General features: G+C 47.8%; 1 long non-coding RNA gene across 3 annotated transcripts in view; it reads right to left on the reverse strand.

The window, feature by feature from the left end:
* The window catches only part of LOC127750175 (uncharacterized), a 42,743-nt gene extending 38,362 nt beyond the window's left edge, over window positions 1–4,381 (reverse strand). For 2 of the 3 annotated variants that reach the window (XR_008011559.1, XR_008011561.1), the window contains exons 1-3: window positions 4,240–4,381; window positions 3,690–3,861; window positions 2,900–3,029 (exon numbers count right to left, since the gene is read on the reverse strand). This is a non-coding gene — a long non-coding RNA (uncharacterized LOC127750175). The remainder of the gene's footprint in view (window positions 1–2,899; window positions 3,030–3,689; window positions 3,862–4,239) is intronic. The other variant, XR_008011560.1, reaches the window with a different exon arrangement.
* Between the last annotated feature and the right edge of the window lie 1,352 nt (window positions 4,382–5,733).

Genomic DNA, 5,733 nt, shown 5'->3' on the forward strand with positions numbered 1-5,733 from the left:
CGAATGTTTCGAGAACAAGAAATGGAGAATTCAGAAAATATGCGATATAATGTCGTAACGTGTCCCGAACGTCAGAAATAACACTGATTTTTTTTCATTATAATAAAGGTTTTAAAGGTGGCAATAACATAGGTTTTTCAATCGTACATAAACGATAATCTCAACAAGCCAGATATCAATGAGAAATGTTGCAATTTTCCGCTGTCTTGGAATTAATTCTACTCCCAAAAATGGCCTGCCGCCCGCATGGGAATAAGTGGACAAATATGTGACCATTTCAATCTGCTTGTATACTTTCTGCATACCACCTTTTACAAAAGTACACATAAAAGTGTCATTTCGATATACTTATTTCCATGCGGGCGTAGTTAAAAGATGTCAAAATTACTGATACCAACAGTCGACCGTAAATTTAAAGTTCACAATTTAAACTACACTATGAAATGGTTCGGCTAGCTGTTTTCGTTGTTGGCACACCATATGATATGCGTGTTGTCACAACTATATTTTGATGATTGTGGGGGGGAGAGCAGCCAGGCGGGGTGGAGGTCGGAAGCCAGGGCAGCCCCGGGGCCGAGCCGGGCACAGCCGGGCCGGTGCAGCAACTGGCCGCCCGGAGGAAAATAAAACGAAAATAAACCAGAGGTAAACAAAGCTGCACAGGACGTCCAGGAGGCGGGCGCTGCTGCATCGACTTTCAAGCAGGTATTTCGGGCTCCAATCAAAATGATTTGCAATTGAACGGTGAAAAAATATCGTTGTAAATTTACAAAAAATTTGTAAACTCGAGTTTTAATTTCAGTTGTAAATTTACGAGAGCATATTTCACTCGCCAATGGATTTTAAGTCGATACGTACTGCATGTATTTTTACGATTACAAATTGTAATTTTACAACTTGTCAAGGAAATTTTTCCTGTACTGCAACTTTTTCCGTGTCCAGGCCGCAATACACGCATTATTTTGCACCCCAAAATATCCTTTCTTATTTTAAATACATTGATCTTGCAAGTAGATATGTGCTCGGGGTTTGCACGGGTTCATTTTTCAATTGGAACAGTGCGAAAATGTTATTCGAACATTACTGACTGTTTGGGTTTTGGCGTAATTCACTTACACAAATAGCCTTATTTTTCAGGAAAACAGCATACGCCCATAAACCAAAAACATATTTGGCAAATGTCCAATATTACCCAAACCATGGCTCTCGGGTATATAATTTTGTTTTGCAGCAAAAAAACAAAGCAGCACTAAATCATTGCATAGTAAATAATTGGTCTAAATTCAATCAACACATTCAGAGGAAACCAGTTTTAAATCCCTCCTGTACTTTTGGGGGGAAAATGGTATGGTATATGTCTTCCAGAAAGGCACAGAAATATACTTGACTCAAGAAATGATTTATCTGGGTGTGTAAAGTCATTCGTGTGTCCCTTAAGTAATGGCCAGCACACCAAATAAAGGAAGCAAAACCTTAACCACAGAAAGGGAGAAAAAAATCGCGAAAAGCACCATAACAAAATCACCTTACAATGTCATGCGCACGCAGAAAGGGCAAAGTTGAATGCCATTGTACGAGGACTATAACGGCACTTAATACAACGGTGGAGTTCCTGACCCCACCGTGCGTATGGCTTAGGTTGGTCAGGGAGGGTGCCGTGGATGGTTGGGAACCCGTCTCTCTTTTTCTCTCACTCATTCCTAGAGTAAAGTCGGTGCTCCTATATCCCTTACAGCAGTTCGCAAAACAAAAACAACGGCATGGGTTCATCCAAAACACTCCCCTCGGCATCTGATCGTTAAAGAAGAGGACGACCCCACTCCCCCCAATCTGTCCGGCATGAATATTTGAGGATTCCCCTTACCGCCCCCACTCCCCCCCCCCCCCACTTCCAGCGTCCTTACGGAATCCAATCACTGTAATACGTCCGGCGGGACTGGCCTGGCCGGCGAGCTGCGTTCCTCACGGAGAAAGCATTAATGGCTCCCAGCGCATCAATATGGGACGAAGGGCACCTCGCTGCGCAGTGCTGCTGCTGCTGTGGAGGCCGGGTGGCCTTGAGGCAGGGCCGGGCAGGGCCTCGCTTGGCCCGGGGCGTCCCCGCGCCGCCGCCCCAGCACGCCTGCAGCGCAGCACCACCGTTGTGGCTGCGTTCGCCTGGCGGGGTGGCCCGGCCGTCCTGATAAGACCGCGCGATACTTGTCTTGCCTGAACGTGGTCACGTGTCGTGATCGTGAGTGATTCCTTGTTGAATAGTGCCCCTGATGGAAACATATTCCCCCCGGGGGGGTATTTTGACTTATAGTAATGCATGTCATATTACAGCCGTCTTACAAACGTACTTTACCCCACGTTAGTGCCTTAATCACAAGGACTGCTATGACGTCGCAACGGAGCTGAAAGCCGGACAGCCCCCGCCCCCTCTCCCACCCTTTTCCCCCCCTTGGCGCTGTCCTGGTTACACTCGGTGAAGTGCCCGAGCTTTGAAGCCGAGCCCGAGCGGGGGTCCTCAAACCCCCTGCTCTACAGAGGCCGGGCAGAAGCAGGGCTCAATGCCCGTGCTCTACTCGAGAACAAACGCTTTGCCAAAGTTACCTGGCTGTTACTGGAAGTAAATACAAGGGAAGTAATCGTCTCGCTTTTGCAGCCCCGTGTTTGCGGAGCGTCTGAGTACGCCCTGCTGGATGGGCGGGGCGGGGCGGGGCGGGGCGCACTCAGGCGCGGGCCAGCAAGGGGTATACGACGGTGCGCCTTGGAAATGTCATTCCCTCGCAACAGCACACTCTCTGCGCAGCTTATAAGCACAGCCGGTGGTGGAAGTTAATGTTTTAAAAAAATTCCACGCCGGTGTGAACGTACACCTAGCATTACCTTTACCCTGCAAGGTACGCATACATACGCTGGGCCCGGGTGTGTGTGCACGGCGGATTACTTCAACCACGCTCGCTCCCTCGCCGCCACTCCCTCCAGGGGCCTGGGGGTTGTTGTTGGGGCCATTCCACGTCTTCGTGTGCAGGACCATACTATTCCTGTGGGGGAAAAAAAACAACAACATAAAATTAAAGGTTTGTTGGCAGAGTTGCTTGGTATTCCGCTGTAGCAAAGTTTCGATGATTCATCAGAAAGCTTGGTGGGTCTATAACTAATGTACATGTGTAAGTTAGATAAGTTTTCTTCATCTAGCTCTAGCTCTCTGTTGGACACCCTCAACAGACAGTGCTGATTCTTAGAGTTACTGTGAAAATACAACAGGTTGTTGCAGCGACGTGACGACAACCCAGAAAATGGTAACTTAAAGCAACCACCCTTCTTGCAAGAAGACCATTGATAACCATACAAAATATCGTTGAGCTAACACTCACAGGGGTACAACAACGATGGAAATGGTTCGGCTAGCTGTTTTCGTTGTTGGCACACCATATGATATGCGTGTTGTCGCAACTATATTTTGATGATTGTCCCTGGTCTACCTACCATGCGGTGGGTGTCTCTGTTTTCGTTTTTATTGGTGCATGCTCTGATTATCCCTGCTGAGTGTCTGGTCTAAACGATCCAAAGGGGTTCGTTTTAAAAACAACATAGGGATGCATTCATCCCGAAACTTTTGCAATAACATGAAGCGCAAAAAGTTCCGTGCGCCTGTGTCGCGAATTCCACAGGTGACGATGACGCTGCTTGCTTGTTCTCACCAACACCTTACAGCTCCATACCAAACGGGATGGTTTCTTTCGCTTGTTTGCTCGAAAGATGTGCATCTTCACGACATGAGCGACTCAAGCAGCAGGCGGGCACAGGAGCGGAGGTGAGGTATGCGTTGCACGGCACCGCCCCACCCGCCCTCGCGCGCGTCCACAACACACACTGAAAAACAAGACATCATCAATCCATCAACCTCTCGTTTTGTGACGCGGAGCCACTTGCCTCGCGCGCGACGCGACCCACGCCTTCCAGGAGAATTTTAGGTTCGAATGTTTTTTCCAGAAACGTTGGAAACTTTTCCAGAAAAAAAAATGGGAAACGAACTGAAATATTTCCAACAATATTTGAAAAGAGTCAAGCTGTTTAGGAAAAAAATCAGACATTAAAAAATAGCTTCTTGAAAATTTAGCCAAAAAATTTCTCTGACATATTTACACATTCCCTGCGGCTAATTTTTAGTGCCTATGATTTAAATCGGAGCGTGACCACAAAGTGGTCACGCCTCATATGGAACGTGTGAAAGCCCCCAAGTACGCCTACCTCACGCCCTTGAAGAGGTGTTCCAGCGGTCAGGGAAGACCAACGCGAAGGGGTCACCGCGACCGGAATCCCTCACCCCCTCGTTTCGTTTGTTTTTGTCCGCGTCGCCATATCGCGAGAGCGCGTAGTACAATGGCGCTGACGCTTGGGCCCCTGCCCAATACGGTCGCGCGATCCGACACGCCGCCAGGCTATCGGCGCGATAGTTCGTTCGTACCCGATTATTAATTGCCGCGAGATCACCCGACAGCCGCGGCGTCAGAGCGACCCCCCGGCTGAGGGGAAGCGCCTGTTTGGGCAACGACAGACGCGGGACGCGCGCGCGCAGAGTCGCAGGCTGCTGGGCGCGCACATCGCGCGCTAATCGTCATCCAATTGTTCAGGAAGAAAATTTGACGGGAGGCTGTCATGAGGAAACTCAATCAGTGTCGCGGGGACGAGCCGGCGTCGACGTCGTCACCAGGTCGTCACGGTAGCGTGGTGGAGGACCACGTGACGGGCCTACGGGCCTTGTGGGCTTCAAGATCATCGAACCGGGCAGGCAGCGGGCGCGTGGTGCTGCTCGGGATCCAGCTCCAGCAGCAGCTCAAACGACCGGTCAGGAACTAGGGAAAAGAGAAGACCGCAATGAAATGGTCCAGTTTTCCCGAAAGGTCAAAAGGAGTCCCCTTCTACGGCTCGGCCCTATACCAACCGAGGCCTCGATCCTCCTCTAGCGTATCTTATAATGAGGTTCGTCAACTCGATTTTTTTTTGTCGTGGTTGTGTTGTTACACAAGAGGCAGGGGTTTTTAAGTATTCACAGACGACATTGACAATCTCGCCAATTTAGCAAAAAGAAAGGAGAAAGAGTAATACCATACAGTTAATTAATTTCAAACAAATAAAAACAACTTCAGCAAGAAATTGTCGACCGTGTAGAAAATAGATTTCGATAGTTTGTAAATCTATGCTCTCTTTTAGTTAGAGGGTGGTAGATAGATCGATAGATACTGGAAAACGAAAGGTAGGTTTAGTGCCTTTGAAAGGCACAAAAAAGTCTCCAAAGCAGGCAGTAAAAGAATACCTTCGGCGCATTTTCGTGCGTTTCTGGGAGTGCAAACTCCAATAGGGTGTTGATTCCTGCCTTTGTTTTTTCAGTGTAGTGCAGTCGACATTCAAAAGTTGAGACCACACCTATTCGAGACGAATGTTTCGAGAACAAGAAATGGAGAATTCAGAAAATATGCGATATAATGTCGTAACGTGTCCTGAACGTCAGAAATAAAACTGATTTTTTTCGTTATAATAAAGGTTTTTAAGGTGGCTATAACATAGGTTTTTCAATCGTACATAAACGATAATCTCAACAAGGCAGATATCAATGAGAAATGTTGCAATTTTATGACTTTAAAGTACACAGTTGTTAAAGACATCCCGCTGTCTTGGAATTAATTCTACTCCCAAAAATGGCCTGCCGCCCGCATGGAAATAAGTGCCCAAATATGTGACCGG

Source organism: Frankliniella occidentalis, unplaced genomic scaffold (genome assembly GCF_000697945.3).
Source record: "Frankliniella occidentalis isolate FOCC.00 unplaced genomic scaffold, Focc_3.1 Scaffold6, whole genome shotgun sequence".
Classification (NCBI taxonomy): domain Eukaryota; kingdom Metazoa; phylum Arthropoda; class Insecta; order Thysanoptera; family Thripidae; genus Frankliniella; species Frankliniella occidentalis.